This window comes from Lissotriton helveticus, chromosome 2_1 (assembly GCF_964261635.1).
Source record: "Lissotriton helveticus chromosome 2_1, aLisHel1.1, whole genome shotgun sequence".
Taxonomy (NCBI): Eukaryota; Metazoa; Chordata; class Amphibia; order Caudata; family Salamandridae; genus Lissotriton; species Lissotriton helveticus.
In genome coordinates, this window is record NC_136059.1 from 1,964,719,817 (window position 1) to 1,964,741,806 (window position 21,990).

The 21,990-nt window shown below is 44.9% G+C and overlaps 1 pseudogene; it reads left to right on the top strand.

Moving 5' to 3' along the window:
• Positions 1 to 13,313: 13,313 nt before the first annotated feature.
• Positions 13,314 to 14,285, top strand: LOC144820349 (uncharacterized; annotated as a pseudogene).
• Positions 14,286 to 21,990: the final 7,705 nt, after the last annotated feature.

Sequence of the window (21,990 nt, forward strand, 5' to 3'; positions counted from 1 at the left end):
AATGGATGCCACAAACAAAATGGTTTCAGCTTATGCTAACGGTAATTTCTGCAAATTTCCACAAAGGCATGAGCACAAGTCAGAGTTAACAAAGAGCTCTCCTCATGCTTCTGCACTTCCTAGGTGATCAGGCAGGGATACCCTCTGTTACCCCTCCCCTTCAAGCTGACTATCAAGCCTCTGGCAGAATGGATTAGACGTGACGCCCAAATAAGTGGCTCCACTGGCCAAATGGTCTTGAAGATGGCTATACACAACATTCTTCTCCACATTAGTAAACGTGAAACATCTCTTCCTAGACTGATGCACATGTTCCAAGTATATGCAGACACCTCAGCACTCACATTCAGTTGTACGAAATCTACCTATGTCTCCCTCACAGGGAATCAAGACGATATATGGGTCACCACCCAACTACGGTGGACAGACCAGCACTTCAAGTATCTGAGCATGCACATAGCCCTGGGACATCAACTGACATGGGATGTAAATTGGGCTCCACTCATCTTGGTCATCAAGCAGGACATGAATATATGGCGGGATCTTCCTTCTAATATAAGAGGCAGGGGAGCGCTATTCAAAAGGTTCTCCCTACCAAGGCTACTCCACACATTGCAGAACTACCCCTATGTTATACCCTCTCCCCCGATTATTTCAAGACCTGCAGTCGACGCTGGTAAAGTTCCTCTGGGTTGGAACACAACCACACATTTCCTTTTGTAAGTGTATTTTTAACTCCTATGATGTGGGCCTAGGAAAAGCAGATGTCCAGCTCTACTACTGGGCCAGTCAGATAGTCCCTACAAATGACAGGACTCCAGTAACCCGGCAATAGCCGTGGTGCTGCATGCATTGGAGCAGGATGGCATTTTGCACTTACTATATGGTCCAGGAACAGATATCACCCTTTCCCCATCGACCCACATGTCCCTGGCTTGGTGGGACCAAGCATTATGGTGGATTAAATGGAACTGGGTGCTGATGGCAGAAACCCAATTGTGGCACAGAATGTGGTTAACCCACATGAATAACGTGGAGGGGTTCCAAGTGTTGGACGCCAATGCCATCTCCAAGCTAGGAGCAGTTTGGAAGGGGAAGAAAATATGTTCTTTCCAACTCTTCCACAACACTTATGAAATGCATAAAACTCAGGGTCTCATTTATGAAAAGTGTTGCATCACTGGTTGAAAACAGTGACCCAACACTTTTCATTGAGCCATATTTGCGACATCTTGGATGCCCAGTATTTACAATACAGCGCTCCATGTTGCAAGGACTGACCAGACACGTCAGGAATCTTACTGTATCTGGTGGCACAGTAATGACGATTTGCTGGAGTGTGTCAGAAAACAGACGCAAAACTAGAAATGTGTCATTAGACATGGGCGAGTCCTATGTAAAAGAGCCTGTGTCAGTCCTACACCTGCTGTGAGGCAGGCATAAGGATTTGACGCAGTGAACTCTTAGAAGTGGCGCAGTGAAATCTCATAGAATTCACTGCTACACTTTTACGAGTCTGTTTTTTATGGTGGTACGCCCACACTGAATACATTATACCTGACGCAGGTATAATGTTGCGCAGGGGTTTCCAAATTGACAAATCCGCTTGGATACGACACTTTGTAAATATGGTGCAGTGCGGCGCATTGTTTACACCGCCGCAGCGTCATAAAAAAGTGACACATCAGCGACGTAAGGCCTCATAAATAAGGCCCTCAATTCTACCACTACTTATAGCTTTGGTATTCCCCAGAGGCATCACTATACCGGGCTGAGACCCTCTCACAACAGATCCTGCTGGAAGCACAGGTCACACAATCTAAAATAACATGTAAAGGGACTACACAAATCTACCGTACACTGATGAATAACATGTTTGATCCCATGCAGACGTTACTGAGACGATGGGAGCAGGATGTGGGTGTATTAAAGGAGGACACTGCTGGAGGTAGCAGAGTGCTCCCTCTATGGAGAAATGGTCAAGGGGAATGGACTATTGCGACAATGCAAACAATATGTATGTGAATAAAGAGGCTTCCCCGAGAAACACAAGAAAATATGGGGCCCGTGGATGGAACACTCGGAGGGGCAGAAGGTAGACCACACCACGCAAGAACTGTAAACAATATTATTGTATTACGCTCGGGGAAGCTCAACAAGCTGCATGCACGAACAGATAATTGCAAATTATGAACTGTGTTCGTATAACCAAATGTCAATAAACAGAGTTGTAAAAAAAAGAATAATAATTGGCTTTGTGGCTTTGTCTATTGCTACATTTTACAATAACCACCACATGCTCCTCATTAGGCAGTACAATCGTGTTCTAGTCTGCCTTCCATTAATGCATCTTTTTTCTACTAATTTCTTCTTCTAGATAAAAGATCGCAAAAAAAATGGACATTAGTTTATACCAGGTTTAGAGGTCAGCGCTCTCTGTCAGTCTCTGCTGATTCCTCAGCTCAAAGAGGTCTAGAACAAGCACAAACCTAAGAACACACCGTTTGGGTTAGTTTTCTGATAGCACTGTCCTATTCTCTCTAGTTCTCTTCCTTTGTGCATTTATTTTCTCAACCTTTGACCGGAAACATGTTACTGCAGAAAGCAATAATTAAATGGGCCTAGTCCAATGATGTGATCTGTCAAAGCCAAATCTGCAGTTAAGCTTTGTTATTAAAATATATGCACCCGGTCCTAATTAAACTATAACCCAAATAACAGCATGTAGTGCTATAGACCTGTACTGTACACTCTTGGAACACTCGATAAAAGGCAGTGGTACTTTTATCTCGTGTTGCTTACTCTCAGGGCACCCCCAAAATCATTTTTAAAAGAAGAACCAAGCATGATCACTTCATTTCCCATTGCCAATTTGTACAGGAAGTAACATCACTGGATTTCCCATCTTCCATCAGCACAGGAAGTGACATCACTGAACCCTGTGTTCTTAACTTCTATCAGGACCAATTTAATTGCGGCTGCAACATGGACACGCAGTGGACACATGCATCGAGCGTGTCACTGGTAAACCAAAGGCATATCAAATGCAGGCCCATCTGCGTCCATCTGTGCCTGGACCACCCAGTCAGGCTTAGGACTGGCCGCAGCGAGCACCGGGCAATCCCCCGGAGAGCCGCACGGGTGGGGGGCCGGTTTTGGGCCCCTGGGGGCTGTTTTTGTTACAGGGCCGTGTTTGCAGCATAGCTGCAAAATCGGCCCTGTAACAAAATCGGCCGAAAACTGGCCCAGGCAAAGAGCTCGGCGGTACCCTCAGACCCCCGTGGGGGCGGAGGGGGAGGCGGCCGAGCACTTTGCCAGGGCCTGTTTTGGTTCTCAGTCCGGCCCTGCACCCAGCGCCAGGAACCCTGGGTCCCCTCACCCACCGATACTCCTGCTGCGCTTCTCCATGCTCTTAATCCAGGCTTCTGCTCACCGCACTGCTACCACACCGCACCACACAATATGGAAGGAGCATTCACATACACCTCCTGCAAGTTCTCAAGCACTCTTCCTCACCTTTCCTCCACCACTCATATACCAACAGCACCCAGCACTTCACTCCCTCACATTCACACAAACCAGCCATCCACTCACCCTCACACAGACAAAACATCAACTAAACAACACCCCACCCTCGCATGCATGCTCCTCAACACAAGCTCACTTACCAAAAACACGCCATGGAGTCAAGGACCTACAGCATGACCACTCTCCGGATCTGCTCTTTCTCATGGAAAGCTACTAGATCGTTATGCAAGACAATTAGCCACAAGCCCAGAAGTGAAGTCTCCTTCATACTGAAATACCATCAGCTGCACTACCTACACGGTCACCACCATTAGCTACATGTAGCACCACACATTTACGATATGCATGATGCCAAACTTCTCCCTAGGTAGGACCCTTGTGTACTAAACACCAGGACCCTGCACCAACTTCACTAGCGACACCACAGACTTCGAAACACCCATCATTATCAATGTCAGCACCTTCATTCTCTTTTGAGACCTTAACTTCCCCCTAAAAGACTGCACTGACCCAAATCTATGGTCGTCTAGAACACCTTGGAAACCTTGGCCTTACTGAGCACGTTACTGAACCCACCCACACTGCTGGACACCTATTAGAACCAATTTTCTCCTTAATCAGCAACATCACAGGTAACAAGCCAGCAAATATGACTCAGACAGACCACACACTCACCAGTTTCAGAATACCCATCCCACCGCATCATAGACCTATCACCATAGAAATGGCTCACTTCAGCTGGAAAAAGCATCTCGGAATTGGATGGGACTTCATCATCTACGAGCACCAGCCCAACTACACCAGAAACGTGCTGAAAGCCATCAAAAACCTCAACAGCTTGATATCCACATGCTCCAATACCCTGACTTCCCTCAAGCTCAATCCAACAGCATGAGCCTGACCACAGGGTAGCTGGTAAACAGAGGAGCTCAGACTGAGGAAACACCACTGCAAGCAACTGGAGCACAAATGGAGAAAAAGTCAAGACACAGCAGATAAAGACGTCTTCAAATCTGCCCCAAGACACTACCACCAGCAGGTACGGAACACCTGGTGCACAGCTCTTGCAGATCACATCAACTGCAGCACTAACAGCAGCATAGAAATCTTCACCATTATCAAACATTTCAGCATGCCTCTTGCCACCTCCAGCAACAACAACCCCTCACAAGACCATTGCAAAAAGCCTTCAGAATTGTTTTGTAACAAAATCATCTCCCTGTACAGCAACTCTGACTCTCAGCGGGGCCCCATCACTGTTGCAACTCAACTGTCCATCACAGTTGATGAACAAACCCTGGCCTCGTGGCCTCCCATCACCACCAATGAAATCACTGCTACAGTAAAAACCATGCACTCTGGGTCTCCATATGACCCTTGCCCCCACAATGCCCTCACCTAATTGGCATCCAAGGACCTGCTCTCTACTGGATCTGCTCCTTCTTAATGGTTCTAATACAAACTGTAAGCTCGGCACCCTATTCTTTGTAAGTCTGCAAACTCATCTGGGGGGTACCTCATAATTTATCATTCAACCCCACCCTCTTCAACGCATACAGGATCCCTCTGACCAACGTCATCCAGGCACACATCTCCTACACAGAAAACATGCAACTTGTACTCTCCCTCTCAGACAAGACCCCCAACAGGAGAGACAAGTTCACAACCTGCATGTCAGAAGTTGCTAACTGGATGAAAATCAACTGTCTCAAGCTCAACACCGTCAAGACTGGGACTACAACTGTCTGGCCGAACTCTGACCCACACCCAAAACCCATGCCAGGAACCTCATAATAATCATCAACAGCAAACTGGACATGACCGGACAAGTCAAAGCTGTCACTGCATCCTGCCTGAACACCCTGAAGATGCAAAGGAAGATCTTCAAATGGCTCCCAAGCAACACTAGAAAAAGTGTCACTTATTCCCTAGACACCAGCAAATTGGACTATGGGAAAACCCGCTACAATGGGATCACCAGGCAACTCACTAGAACAATAGAAACCATCCAGAACTCAGCAGCTGAACTCATCCTCAATTTACCACACAGAACCACATCACAGCACACCTCAGGGAACTACACTGGTTCTCGATGCACAAACGCTCTCAATTCAAACTCCTCGCTACACAACTCAGGGCCCACCTACCTGAACAATCCCATCTCCTCCCACCAACCACCCAGACACCTCTGCTCCGTTGGACTCCTACTTACAAACATTGCAAGGAATAGAAAGAACCGGTTCACGAGGATGAGCCTTCTCTTACATTGCTCCTAAAGGGTGAAACAACCTCCCATTCTGCATTACAGTTTCCTCCTCTCTAATTCCACAAGAAGCTGAAGACTTGGTTTTTCAATTAACCAACATACCATTGGCAGGCTAAGCACAAACACCTGCTCAATGTAAGGATACACTTGTGGGTGATAGTGATCTTTACAAATGCATATAACATAACTTAGTAACAGCCTTCGCTACTTAGGGTTAACATATGTCCTGGTCAGTACAGTATTTTTATGTCAAGTGCAGTAACAATATTAAGAAAAGCAGCAAAACCTGGTACTTTTCAGCTATCTGAAAGATGCCTAAATACGTATTAAAGCAAAAAGATGCAGAATTGCCATGTACAAAACATAATACAGAGATTTTACAGAAAACCAAATTCAGGTACCAGCTTGTGGCACCTAAATAATCTCACAAAATAACTAAATGGTTGGCATTTGTCACCGAGGTTTGTGCTGCTCACATCTGGTACCTAGTAACTGTGTAATTTTAGCCTTGTGCTTCTTTCTTTTAGGACACCTAGCATTGGTATAGTCATTAGGTTTAGCTTTAATTTTCTAACAAATGCAAATAACATTTGTGTAGGATATCCGCCTTTTTCTGTGTGGTCACCCTGTATTTTTGCCCTATCTCCTTTTCAGAGTTTAGAAGTATGTGTCCTTCACTACTGCTAACTATGAGTGACTCCTGCTAACAAGGAATAGAGGGCCTGTGCTCCCCCTTTAAACATGGTTAAATTGGCATATTCCTAAAAGACACATTTAACTTGCATGTAAGTCCCTAGTCTTCTGTGTAGCAAGTGCACCCTGGGCCTTGAAGTTAAATGCTACTTGTGGACTGCAGCACCTATTGTGCTATTCACTACAGTGGCATTCCGAACTTGGCTACAGGTCTACCCTGTGTTGCTCGACTGCTGCAGCGTAAAACTTGCAATGAGACCAGTTAAATGTACCCTTTTTGACAGGTAAAAACCTCCCTTTTGAACATTAGTAAGTCACCCATATGTAAGCCTTGTAGCCTACAAGGTATGGTGTATGGTATTTAAAACTGGGACATGCAGAAAAAGAATATGACTATGGCCCTACAGTGACAGAGCCAAAAAAGCTATTTTTGCTAAGGCTGGCCTAGTTATCCTATGTTTAAAAAGGAGGGGGGTAGACGCAAACTGCCTCACACTCCAGCACTCAGTTTGCCCCGATGCATCATAATAAATTCAGTGCATAATAACACTTTCTTCGGTGTCAGGCTTTAGTTTTTCACCCTTGTTGGTGCAGCCAGTGCTGTGTATCTCTAGACAAGTGTTTCAGGCTAATTGTCCTTCTTCAGTAGAGAGCAACACCTTTTTTGGGGGTGCTGAAGATGCTGCCCAAAATCTTCTCAGGTCTCAGTACCACTCGCTGGGCGCAGGTGCATCAACCAGAGCTCGTGAGCTCGTTAGCTCAAGGGAGCCTTTTCAAATAGGAGGAGGGTGGGCGCACACTGCCTCACACTTCAGCACTCAGTTTGCCCCGATGCATCATAATAAATGCAGTGCATGATAACACTTACTTCGGTGTCAGGCTTTAGTTTTTCACCCTTGCTGGTGCAGCCAGTGCTATGTATCTCTAGACACGTGTTTCAGAATAAATGTCCTGCTTCAGTAGAGAGCAACACTTTTTCTGGGCATGCTGGAGATGCTGCCAAAGTCTTCTCAGGTCTCAGTACCACTCGCTGGGCGCAGGTGCATTAACCAGAGCTTGTCAGCCCATTAGCTCAAGGGAGCCTTTTCAAATAGGAGGGGGGTGGGTGCACACTGCCTCACACTCCAGCACCCAATTTGCCTTGATGCATCATAATAAATGCAGTGCATGATAGCACATTCTTCGGTATCAGGCTTTAGTTTTTCACCTTTGTGGGTGCAGCCAGTGCTGTGTATTTCTAAACACGTGTTTCAGGATCATTGTCCTTCTTCAGAAGAAGAGCAACACTTTTTTGGGGGGTATTGGAGATGCTGCCTTAAGTCTTCTAAGGTCTCAGTGCCACGCACTTGAGCTAACGAGCTGACGAGCACTGGTTGATGCACCTGCCCCCTGCACTGGCTGCACCCACAAGGGGGAAAAAGTAAAGCCTGACACTGAAGAAAGTGTTATAATGCACTGCATTTACTATGATGCATCTGGGAAAACTTAGTGCTGGAGTGTGAGGCAGTGTGCGCCGACCCCCTCCTATTTGAAAAGGCTCCCTTGAGCTAACGAGCTCACGAGCACTGGTTGATGCACCTGCGCCCACTGAGTGGTACTGAGACATGAGACGACTATGGGCAGCATCTCCAGCACCCCCAAAAAAAGTGTTGCTCTCTACTGAAGAAGGACAATTATCTTGAAACACTTGTCTAGAGATACACAGCACTGGCTGCACCCACAAGGGTGAGAAAGTAAAGTCTGACACCGAAGAAAGTGTTATCATGCATTGCATTTACTATGATGCATCAGGGCAAACTGAGTGCTGGAGTGTGAGGCAGTGTGCGACCACCCCCCATCTATGTTGAAAAGGACAGATTAAAATACTAATAATGCTAACACAGGGAAGGGACCAGCTACACAAATAATGAAACCACTATTTATAATAGTAAATAAAGATCCAATTCAAATAGTAAATGTGATGTATAATAAATATAAAGGATAATTAATTTTTGGAAAGTTACATTTTCACTGCCTCAAGTTCCTGGAGGTTAATTTGCATCAACTCAACAGCAACACGCACCTGTACTTAGCCCTGGAATAGGTGAGAAAGAGATATGAAATGTTTCTCTGGAGCAAACAATAGGCTGATCTGACTGGACAAAGATGACTCCTCTGAAATCCACTGAATATTCAAAGTGAACTCTGGGCATCCTGTGACACCACACTGTCAAATCCTGCTTGGCAGGTCTGTTGAACCACACTTAACACTTGGGGCACAATTTAAAGGATGAGAACCAGATGTCAAAACAATTCTTGTGCATCCCTTTTCTTGTTCCTGAAGGGCCGTGCTTTTGTCCTAACAGATGTCTGTCTCTAGGTTAGCTGTTGGTCCAGTGCCTGCCTCTAACAGGACTTTAGTTTTAATGTGGGACGACACTGGTGAGTTCTCAATGCTACTCCCTATCACAACTCCAGCACTTTAGTGTGGCTAAAAAATTAACCATCTGGAAAATGCCAAGACACATGGTATTTTAGGGTTGCTTGCAGTGAGACAAATATAAACAACTAAAAACGTGGATAGGATTGGCACTGGGAACTTTACCCAATTTGTTACGGAGTGTCTAGGAGTCACCCCCCAACAATTAGCTGGTGCCAGGCGTAAATGCAGCATCTTCAACCATTCACTTCTGAACACTTTCCTGATCTGCAGGAGATCAGAAAAGCACTGGACCTGCTGTCTGTGAGCTGAGAGGAACCCTGTAGCACTGGACATGGTCCTTCTTGTACTCAGGACAAAGAAGTTGGCTTCAAGGGTCAGTTGGCTGACCAGCTGTGTGGCTACAGGGAAACAACTAAGCGTGGGCGGAGAGCTTCGCTCCGCCCACAGAGTGTGCGGAGTGTTGCCTACTCTGCCCTTCACGAATAGGCGTAGTAGGCAGCACCCCACGCACTCCGCAGCGGAGCGGAGTTGAAACCAGCCCCCACCCGCCCCATTAAAAATAGTTATAGAAGCTTAAAACACAATATAAAGCATTAAAAATGCCTTACCTCAGCTGTGGCGTCCCAGGGTTGCCCTCTTCCTCCATCGCGATTTCTTGATGACAACTGCGCATGCGCGATTGCTTGCGCATGCGCATGCGCATTTCCTACCAGAAATGAGCAAGCACCCGCACATGCGCTGTTGTCATCAAGAAGTTGCGCTGAAGGAAGAGGGCAGCCGGGAACGTTGCAGCTCAGGTAAGGCATTTTTCATACTTTATATTGTTTTTTAAGCTTCTATACCTATTGTTAATAGGGCAGGTGGGAGGCGGGTTGCACGTAGCGGAGCTACGCGGAGTGTGCAGAGATTGTTTTAACCTCCGTGGCGCTCTGCATACCCTCGCTATGCCCAGGGTTAGAAATAACAAGCTGCAAGAGGTATTTTCCTGGAAGTACCTAGCTACCCTGTGGCAGCTGGACCTGGGCTGGACTCTGCTTTTGGCTTCTACCTGACACACAGTGAACCTCTAGCTGCTAGACCTGAGGTCTTTGGGGACTTTAGAAGTGAACTCCTGTGCTTTTTGGGCATCAGAGGGAAGTTTGGAAAGTTTTTAAAACTTTTCCTTCAGACCAGTGGTACATAGACATTTGTTTTAACTTTGTAACTTCCAGACTTTCACTAGAACCAATCCTATTTGGTTTATCTGACCCAGGCTTCATCGTTGTTGGCCTGAAATTGCACCTTTGTCCTGGTCTACCATGAACATTGACTATCATTGGTGCTTTACTTTCTCTTGGTGCTATTTCTACCTAAAACATTTAAAATTCTTTACATTCCGTGACTGGATTTTAGTCATTTTGGTATAATGTTTTAAATAAAACTTTGCTCTATTTTGCTAATTCGGTACGGAATTTTTGTTGTTTGGAATTTTGGTTTTACTACTGTTGTGGTACTGAATAAATACTTACGTAGCCCCTAAATTAAGCCTGTTTGCTCAGTGTCATGAGCTCAGGTAAATTTAGTGACTTGGAGGGTTCACCCTGAGAAGGGTTGTGATTATTCCTTGTAGTAGACAATCACCCACCCCAAATATTAATCCAATTTCTTACAGCATGTCTTTGTTAGCAGCTGTTAGTATAACAAGGACAGACCTATTCGTTTTGCCCATTTTATCTTTAATTGTCTCTGGATACATAAATTGGAACAACATTACACTGATACCTGTAAATTCTAAATTCTTGGGAAATGTTGGGGCTCACCCGCACAGGCACAGCACAACCTATATAACCCAGGCACGTTTCTGTTCACATATGTTACATTTATTTTAAGTTGGTTGCTTGTAGCAATGTCTGAAAATAATACTCCATTTAGTCCACGAGGGTTTGTTTCAAACTTGATTTTCAATTAGCATACCTGTCATGATGTTGAGCAAACAGGGGGACTTTCCAAACCATTTATTCTGCTTCTAATGTTCACTTGTGATGACCTTGGGTGAGATCCAGATGCCTTAAGGGAGAGATGTGTTCGTGGAATCTATCAAGTTCCAAATGAGAACACTACTTTTTTCTTTAAGAGGCTAAATGCAAGCAGCGATAAAATATACTAATAATTGAACGAAAGTATACATGCTCATATTTGCATATTTTATCTTTTTTACTGTCAGGGTATTTCATACCTTTATGGCACATTTAGTTTTGTAATGCGTGCCATGGTGCTGTTGACAAATACACAAGAAAAAGAAACAAGTGATGGATGGAATGCTGAACAATGCAAACATTCACCCCCAGTCACACAGATCTGTGTGTAATCCATTGTTCTTTTGCTCAGTATGCCACCTCAGTTTGGACCCAGCCATATGCAAATCAGTCTTGACCCTGTTCCTCACGGGACCAGTTCAGCCTGAACTGCCAAGTCAGATCCTCCCTGGGCTGGAAACAAGCATCCTGGGACCGGTTTTGGGCCATTACCCATCATCAGCCAGGCTAGCTTGAATCCAGTGGCACAGTGAGCACGGTACTCACATCTGGGCATACCCTTCCCACTTAGGGCGAAAAAAGCAAAAGGAACAAATGATGGATGGAATGCTGAACAATGCAAACATTTACCCCCAGTCATTAAGATCTGGGTTTAATCCATTGTTCATTTGCTCTCCATGCCACTCCAGTTTGGACCCAGTCTTGAGCGTGTTCCTCATGGGAACAGTCCAGCCCGAACTGCCAAGCCAGGTCCTCCCTGGACTGGCAACAAGCATCTTATGACCGGTTTCGGGGCATCACCGCTCATCCGCCAAGCTAGCTTGAATCCAGTTGTGCAATGAGCATGGGACCCATGTCTGGGCACACCCTTCCAACTTAGGACAACAAAAGCAAAAGGAACAAATGATAAAAAGAATGCTGAACAATGCAAACATTCACCCCCAGTCACAAATATCCGGGATCAATCAATTGCTCTTTTGCTCACCATGCCACCCCAGTTTGGGCCCAGCCATATCCAAATCAGTCTTGACCCTGTTTCTTATGTGAATAGTCTAGTCCAAACTGCCAAGCTAGGTCCTACCTGGACCAGAACCATGCATCCTGGGACTGGTTTTGGGGCATCACCCCTCATAGCCAGGCTAGCTTGAATCCAGTGGTGCAGTGAACGTGGGGCCCATGTCTGGGCATCACCTTTCCACATCTGGGCAACAAAAGCAAAAGGAACAAATGATAGACGGAATGCTGAACAATGCAAACATTCATCCCTGTCACAAAGATCTGGGTTTAGTCCATTGTTCTTTTGCTCACCACGCCACCCAGTTAAGACCCAGTCATATGCAAATCAGTCTTGACCCTATTCCTCATGGGAACAGTCTAGCTCGAGCAGCCAAGCCAGGCCCTCCCTGGACCGGAAACAAGCAACAGAGACCTACCTCATGAATATTAGTGAGGCAGGTCCATCTGCAACCCAGAGTGAATTGTTAAATGTGTTAAACACACATTAGTATATAGGTGTTTGCAATTACCAAATAGCGAATCACAAAAATTAGCTATTTGGTAATCGGTAAACCTCACCTAAGTACATCTAACCCTAAGTGTTAATGGGCTTGGATTACTCTCTCAAACTCTTGTAACAGCCATAAAGATGTATGCTTATAACTTACCATGAAATGCTCTTCACGAAAAGACAGTTTCAAATACAAAGGCATAGCATACATTAACAGTTTTTACATGCTGAATTCTAAACAGATTTGTGTCTGCGGTGTAGATTTGACGGTAAAAGCAAAAAGTGATGGTAGTGACACAGGGCAAGATATATCCAAAATGACAGTCCTGCTGGGTAAGCAATCAAACTGTACCTTAAGGAATGCATTAATATAGTCATAACAACTGTCAGAAGCAGTACAGGTGACAGGGATGTTAGTTGGTAAGTTAACTTTCTAAAAGCATATGCCAAGGTTACTACTTTACACTGTAGCAAAGAGTGTTGGCATTAATGGCTCTCTTGCTCTCCTTCTCAAAGGCCCAACTATTTGTTCATTACTGCTCTTTGAAGACACATATCTCTCATTACCTATCAGGGCTTCCTGACAAAACGGAACTATCCGATTTCACAGAACTTACCACTAGCTTATTTGCTACATTATATCGATGGAGACTCGCAATTTCTGTTACCCTTCAGTTTAGCACCCTCAAATGCATCTGTTCAGATTTGGAGAGACATATCTGGCACTTTGGAAGCTGTCATGCCAATCAGCAGTGTAAGGGCTGAGTAGTAGTTGTACAAGGATACACCCCACCTCAAAACCTATTGGTCTACATAATATAGATACATAAAGGAGACTGTTATCGTTCTATATTATTTTACTTTTCTGTTCTTACTACGGGCATGCTTCGGTCTCACTTTGTGCCTATAGCAAGAAAACGATACACACAGTGGGTTGTAATAAGTTATTATGTGTATCGTTATGTGTATTATATGTATGTGTCACACGAAGACTCTGCAAGGTCTGGTGCACACTTGACAGTCAAAAAAATCTTTGTTGGCAGGATTAAAGAAGATACAGAAGAATATCATTTAAGATACTACTTCGAAGAGTACGGAAATATCAAAACAATTAAGTAATGGAAGACCGCCAGAGCGTGAAGAAAAGAGGCTTTGCATTTGTAATATTCGATGACCATGATACAGTCGACAAAATTGCAGACGGCTGGCTCGCAAAGAGGTCGTGGTGGTTCAAGCAGTTTTGGTGGTAACTGAGAAACCAGCTTTGGCAATGGTGGTGGTGGTGGGGGCGGCAACTTTGGTGGTCGTGGAGGAGGAAACTTCAGCAGCCCAGGAGGCTTCGGTGGTGGAGGTGGAAGCCGTGGGTACGGTGGTGGAGATGGATACAACCGCCATGGTGGGGACAGTGGAAACTATGGAGGCAGCTCTGGCTATGGTGGTGGAAGAAGCAGCGGTTATGGTGGTAGTACTGACGGGGATGGTGGAAACTATGGAGGCGGCTCTGGCTATGGTGGTGGAAGAAGCAGCGGTTATGGTGGTAGTCCTGGTGGTTATGGGAGCCAAGGTGGTGGAGGATATGGTGGTGGTAGCGGAGGATATGATAACTACAACGAAGAAGGAAACTTTGGTGGTGGTAGAGGCAGTGGCCATGGTGGCAGTGGTGGCTACAACGATTTCAGAAATTATGGTGGGCAACAGCAATCCAACTATGGGCCGATGAAGGGTGGAAGCGAATTTGGAGGTGGACGAAGTTCAGGCAGCAGTCCCAATGATGGTGGTGGAGATGGTGGCTATGGAGCTGGTTGTGGAACTGGTGGTGGAAGCGGCGGATATGGTAGCAGAAGGTTTTTATAAGAATTTGACATAAGGCTTCAGTTCTTAGCAGGAAAGCGAGGAGTTGTCAGGAAAGCTGCAAGTTACTTTGAGACAGTCGTCCATGTGCATTAGAAGGAACTGTAAACTACCACAGGAGGAGCGATGATCCTAGGCAGAAAAGTTACTACAGCTTAAACAGGAACACCTTCTTGTTCAGGAATCATAGCCACAGTTCACTAAAACAAAAGTGCAGCTGTAGAATACAATGTAGTGCTGATTTAGATGTACATTCCTGAAGTCTTTTTTTTTAATCTGTTGTAGGCTGTCTTTTTATTATTTCCTTACATCAGGTATATTGCCCTATACATTGTGCTAGTGATGTCAGGAATAAAGAAATTGAGGACTTTAAAAAAAAAGGTATACGTTATTACAAGCCTTGTGATGTTAAAGTGCTCAAGGGGCAAGGAGTCCATCACAGCATGAAAGAAGCTGGTATGCCTGAGCCCAAACACCGTCTGTGTGCGAGTAGCAGTTTCTAAAATAGTCCACCATTTCACAAAGACAGTACTTGGGGACCCGTGTTTAGCTTCCTTATTATCTGTTTGAAGGAATGCCAGGGTTGTTCTTAGCAGCCTGTGGGAAGGAAAATTACATTACATTACATGAACATTACATGTCTGTCCAAGAAATAATATCTTTTTCTGAAGGGCAGAAGAGCATGGGCTCCTTTACCCATCGCCTATGACAGAAAGGATTTTTATTTTTTGGACTGACAAGAGTTGCTGATTCTTTGAACCTGCTTAAGCAGAGCTTCCAGGAGGCCCTGCATCATGGGTGAGACCTTAAGTAACTATTGCCTTTTTAGCTTGCATCTGGAACATGGAGTTTTGTTTCAAGTTGTAAATACCAGCACACAAAGTTCTACGGGCTAAAAAGATGTCACACATAACACAGGGCCACTTGTCAGCTATATAATGTGTTTTGAGACAGAGTGGGCAAGGGTCCACATATTATATGGGATAAGGTACCCTATTTCTTTACATTACAATTCATAATTCAGAAATGTAGGAAGGACATTGCAAAGAGTTCTGTGATCACTCCTCGTCTTTTGACCAATCAAACCAAGGGAATACATGAATTTGCAACATTGGGGGGTGGTATAGTGCCCTGGAAAATGGTATAACTAAGGTAGGCTTAGCTGGCTAGATTGTCCAACTTGTCTGAATAGATGACCTGTCACTGACCCAACGCACGCTATAGGAGATCGAGAGCAGAGGTTCTGGTGGAGCACTCTGTCAGAAGAATCGATAACCCAATCGGGGTCGGAGGGAGAAGAATCGATAACCCGATCGGGGTCCGACTGTTAGCCGCAGAGAGGGGTGTGACGCTGGTGTTGCGCTTAGCTGAGGTTACCTGTTCTGACCTGCATCTGTCCTGTCCTGATCTACTTCCGTCATAAAAGATTCCCTTTGGGTACCTTATTTTAGAGACACCAATAATTTCAAACACATAGACAGATATTAATATAACAAAAAGGCCTACCAATTGAAGCAATGCAAAAATATTACAAAAAACTATAAACACTAATACATTCAGCCTGCACAGTTTATTCATAATAAAAAACAGTAAAATTGAGACATAATTAAAATTGGGAACACAGACAATATAAAGAAGGAACATATTATATACAGAAAATCATAGGCATTTCCTATTACTAAGAAAAAAAGAGGTACACAAATAAGGAGTAAATTCCGCGACAGTCAGAATTATCCTTGATCAATATGTATTGTACTTCTCCCTTTGTTTCAACGCGTTTCGACGGACACTTAAGGTATAGCCGCCTTCATCAGGAATATATTAACTGTCTTCCCAAGAAATTTCTGTAAAGCAGAACTGCCTTTAAATTCAGGGTATAGAGCCTCCTTATATGAACTAAAAGCCCGCTTCTAGCAAAACTACAGATTTCTGATTAAACCGCCCAAAAACATCTTGTAAGGACTCTCATCAAACCCATTCTGAGTTTCGTATATTTTCAGCCAAAGATGAAAAGAGAGATCTTTCCCTCGTCTTAATACTCAGTACTCGTTCCAGGTATTCAGTAGCTTCCACGATGTCTGTGGTTATGCATAAAAAACGTATAAAACATTCAAGTTATAAATAATGGGCACGCGGTACGATGACCACAGCGAAAATAATGGCCGTGTAAGTTGTATATACACACGTCTCCCTATTCATGAAACTATTTTCAAGTTACGCAGTTGGCTCAGGGATTCAGAGCTATATCCAGCCTCTCACACTTCTTTCTATGGGTGTATACAGCCTCTCGAATAAAAATACGCCAGCGTCCCGCGTGAAGCCCCGGTAGCTCTACGGCAAAGAATCGCGTAAGGAAAAAATCACGCGATCTACACCTGTTTATCCTGATCTGCACCTGTTTATCCTGTTGGCACCTGAAACTATCGGGAGTCCTGTTTCTTTTGTCCCAACCTGTGGCCAGGGTTGGTCTTCACAGCATTCTAGGTAAATGTAAATCTGTGTGGGTATGTCATTGTATTGTTTTCCCTTTCTCACCTTTCCCAGGTACTCATGCCTAAAAGAAATCTCGTAATATTTTTTATATATTATTACTTTAGTTATAATTCTTCTCATTGAAATGGCTTTAACTGCTATTGTATGGACTGTGATATTTAATAATTTACATAGATAAAGTGTTTAAACGTTCCCGAGTCTGTGGTTATTTTATGAAGGTAAATGTTATTTTTTCTAAAAATTATTCTGACACTCTAGGGGCCAGATGTAGGAGCCCTAATACCGGTCGGAAACTGCCGATTTCGGCTGTTTCCGACCGGTATTAGGGTTTTCAGATGTAGGGGCATGAAAATTACAGAATCGGTATATTTACCGATTCGGTAAAATAACCAATTCGGTAAATTACCGAACCGGTAAATATACCGATTCTGTAATTCCAAATGTAGGTGGCACAGTTTACAGTGCCACATGCCCTTAAGAGTCAGTATTTTACCACCCAATCCTAATGTGTGGTAAAATACCGAATTCAGGTGTGCATGCACATCTGTGCATGCACACCTGTGCAATGTGACACACAGACATGCCCTTAGGGCATGTATGTGTGCCACATGTCACACAAGCCTGTACTTGGGGTGCTAGAGGGTGTCAAAGTGACACCCCCTGCACCCTTGCAGGAGTCGGTATTTACCGATTCGGTAAATACCGAATCTGTATTTCCCCTTGATTCCTATGGGCTTCAAAGCCCATAGGAATCAATGGGAAATACCGATTCGGTATTTACCGAATCGGTAAATACCGAATCTTACAGATTCGGTAATTGTGTTTTAAAAATTACCTACATCTGCCTCCTTCTAATTTACCGATTCATAAATACCGAATCGGTTAAATTCGGTATTTATGAGTCGGTAAATTAGATTTACCTACATCTGGCCCTTGATCCCTTAGGACTTAAATACAGGTGACAAGAATTGGTAAGTCAAATGTGTATAGGTACAATTGAAAGGAGGAATATTACACCACTCGCTACTGACACATCAACATTGATCCATGATCTTCTCACACCACTTTAAAAACTGGTCGCTATTCCCACCATGGCACACTGGAGTCTTAACATCAACGTTCCACTCCAAACCAATGAGCAAAACCCCTCATGATTTCTGAATAACCATATTACCTTCACCTGACTTTAATGCTGATCATGCCTTATCCCTCTACAATAATTTAAAACATCCTTATACAAGCTTCGGTCCTGAATCTTAAACGCTTTGAAAGAATATTTTTGAGGATTAAAAATACACTTAATAGTATAGTCCCTGCCAGTCCACATAATCAAAGTCTTCTCTTAGCGGCTGAACCTTTAGTTTCCTCCTCCGTATTCACCTACTCCGCTTCCCCTCACTCCCACTGAGCCGATCTGACATATCCCCCAACACAGATGGTGAGTGCAATACCAACAAATCTAACCCTGTTAGGTCAACGCAGGTCTTCCAGAATACCAAAACAAGTGCTTTTCCGACCCTTCACCCAACCTCACATTACAGTATTTCACCCGCGAACCTTCAACTTCCCATCTCCTTTCACAGTACCTATCCCCTCTCACAGAATAAAGCATCTTTGCCCCCCACCAAACCTCCCCAAGGGTTGTCTCTTCAACAAGTTACTTCTAGACCTTACATCCACAATGCCAACCCTCCCCTATGGAGGATAATATGACTGACCTCAAGCTTTATCCCATCACCTCCCTCAATACGTTCCTTCGTACCTTTGAGGAAAATATTTTTCCATCCAACACCCCTCTCCCTAAGGGGTCCCATCCACTGTCTACTACTAGACTGGCTGCTGGTAGTGATAGCTTACCCTACATTAAGGATAAGTTGGCCGCCCTCAACAGGATCTCCAAACTGTTGAGGATTACCTGCAGACCCTCTTGTATTTCTCTGTGAAGATGGAGAAGATTTGGAAACTCTAACCCACCCTTGAGACCAACCAATCGACTCTTCCAGCAAGGCATAAACACCGTAGGAGGGAAATTTCTTCTTTCAGTAGCCCTCTCAGCCTACTCTGGAGAACTCTGCCTCTTCCTAATCACCACTCCAGGCCCTATAGGTCTATTCACCATATGTCAGATGATGACACTCAGTCCCTTCTTCTATCTTACAATGGCTCTTGTAGTGTCTCCTGACATTCTCTACTCAACATTCAAACTATTTCCTCTGACCTGTTTAGGGAACCAGGTATTAACCTGTGATTTATGAACCAGAATAACCTACTACCAGTTGTCACTTCTCACCTAGAAGCGGTGGCAACCAGCTAGCATATCAAATCAATGCTTCTCAAATGCAGGTCAGCAGTAAAGCATGCAGCGGCTATCTCTGACCTCATCATCACGCAAGAATTGGACCTCCTGGTCCTAATGGAAACCTGGCTTAATGACACCTCCTCCCCAATTCTTGACATCTTGGCCCCTCCTGAATATGACATTATCAGACTTGATAGACCTGTTAAAATTGTTGGTGGCATTGCTTGCATCTATTGCTCCATTCTCACGCTATAAAGGGCTCAAACTGTTATGATGCTCTCCTGTGAACACCTAGACATTGAAATCTGGAACAATGGCAAGATTGTCTGTTTGCTCCACACGATTTATCATCCAGCAGGTGATAATCTACTGTTTTTCGAGCAAATTATGAAGTCTATTAACTCATGCTCTGACCAACACCCCGTCCATATCTTCCTCTGGTATTATAACCTACACTGGAATGACACAAATGATCCCTTATTGGGATCCTTCAAGGCTTTCCTCTCTGACCCCAACTTTACCCAGGCGTGTGAGAGACCCACCCACAAGAAGGGCTGCACCCTCGATCTTACCATAGCTAAAGATAACTTCATACAACTTGATGACATATCACCCTGTGACTGGTTGGATCATTACCAAATCTCTTTTCACATCCTGGAAAAGGTTCTGGTCAAACAGCTGGTTCGAAATCTTAGAGACATCAACATTAAATATCTAACATCCATTAACAAGAATCTTCTTCTGCCACCCCCTAACATGACTAATTCGGATTACCTTACAGATCATTACATCCACACCAAGACCATTACATCCACACCAAATATTTTGACACAATTGTACTTAAACAACTCAGAAGGAGTCCGATCAAACAGTACAAACCCTGGTTTAATGGCTCCCTTAATGAGGAATGGCGCAAACTAGGTCTTAAAGAGAGACTGTGGAGAACACACCCTCCATTACAAACCTCAAAGAGTTAAGGATGACTAGACGCTCATATAACAAACATATCTTTAGTGCCAAAAATGATCACTTCACAGCACAGCTTGACCGGGCTCAAAACAGACCCAAATAATAATTTGAAATCATCAAACAGCACGCTAAATACTCTACCAATCAACTCTCTGCACCCAAGATCTCTTTCTCCAGTGGGGAGGACTTCTCAGCACATTTCACTTGCATTCAGTGCAGAGCTGCTCCAAGCTGCTCCAGCGTGTCCACCCCCTAGGCATCCACGGCGCGTCCGGTGCACCAAAAGGCAGAATACATGGCGAGGGGGACATAAGTACCCCTCGCCCTTCCTGGTGCATTGGACGTGACGTAGCACGCCCTCGACCCCTGAGTTGACTCCTCCCTCAGCCACCCCCTTTGGTGGACAAGGGGGGGTGAAGGGGGGTGGAGCCCAATGGTACTAGAGGGCCACCCTCTTGAGTGGCCCCTGCGGTGGCCTCGGGCAGCTTCATAGTACCATCATGGCAACAGGACCCCCTCCCCCCAATTTAGCATGCATCCGCAAATAAATACACGCCACACAAGTATTAACTTCGGAAAAACTGCTGCAGGTTTATTACATACAATGTTATGTAATCTTGTGGGTTAGCTTACGGGCGATCCAAGGGCAGGCAGCATTCTCCCCACCTGCCCGCCTGATGAGCCAAGCTGCACCATGGCGAACCACCTATGTACTGCCCCTTCTGGTAATCCCCTTCCAGGATCACATGACCATTGGTCCCTTATACTCACGCCCCTTTCGGGGCGGAGCGTAGCTAGGCAAGCCCCCGGTTGCTCAGGCCCACAACCGCCCGAAGGACTAACAGGGCGCCGACACAAGTTCCAGGAACCCCCCATGAGGTCCCTGGGGTTAGGCTCTTGCACCCCTATGTGAAGGGGCTCTGATTAACAGCAATACTTAAACAAAAGGCCACAGTGGGCAGTCAGGGGGCGGGGATGCAGGGGGCACAGCGGCTCGGGAAACGAGCGGAACAGAAGGCAAAAGGGGCACAAAAACAAGGAAAAAAATGAGTGGCACAGAGGGCAGAAGGGCACAAAAAACGAGGGGAAAACAAAGTGGAACAGAGGGCAGAAAGGCACAAAATACGAGTGGAACAGAGGGCAGAAGGGCACAAAAAACTAGTGGAACAGAGGGCAGAAGGGCACAAAAACGAGTGGCACAGAGGGCAGAAGGGCACTAAAAACGAGGGGAAAACGAAGTGGAACAGAGGGCAGAAAGGCACAAAAGACGAGTGGAACAGAGGGCAGAAAGGCACAAAAATCGAGTGGAACAGAGGGCAGAAAGGCATAAAAATCAAGTGGAACAGAGAGCAGAAGGACACAAAAAATGAGGCAAAAATGAAGTGGAACAGAGGGCAGAAAGGCACAAAAAACGAGTGGAACATAGGGGAGAAGGGCACAAAAAACGAGGGGGAAACAAAGTGGAACAGAGGGCAGAAATCCACAAAAATTGAGTGGAACAGAGAGCAGAAGGGCACAAAAAACAAGGGGAAAACAAAGTGCAACAGAGGGCAGAAAGGCACAAAAAACGAGTGGAACAGCGGGCAGAAGAGCACAAAAAACAAGGGAAAATGAAGTGGAACAGGGGCAGAAAGGCACAAAAACGAGGGAAAAACGAGTGGCACAGAGGGCAGAAAGGCACAAAATACAAGTGGAACAGAGGGCAGAAGGGCACAAAAAACGAGTGGAACAGAGGGCAAAAGGGCACAAAAAACTAGTGGCACAGAGGGCAGAAGGGCACAAAAAACGAGGGGAAAATGAAGTGGAACAGAGGGCAGAAAGGCACAAAAAAAGAGTGGAACAGAGGGCAGAAGGGCACAAAAAACAAGTGGAACAGAGGGCAGAAAGGCACAAAAAACGAGTGGAACAGAGGGCAGAAAGGCATAAAAAACGAGTAGAACAAAGGGC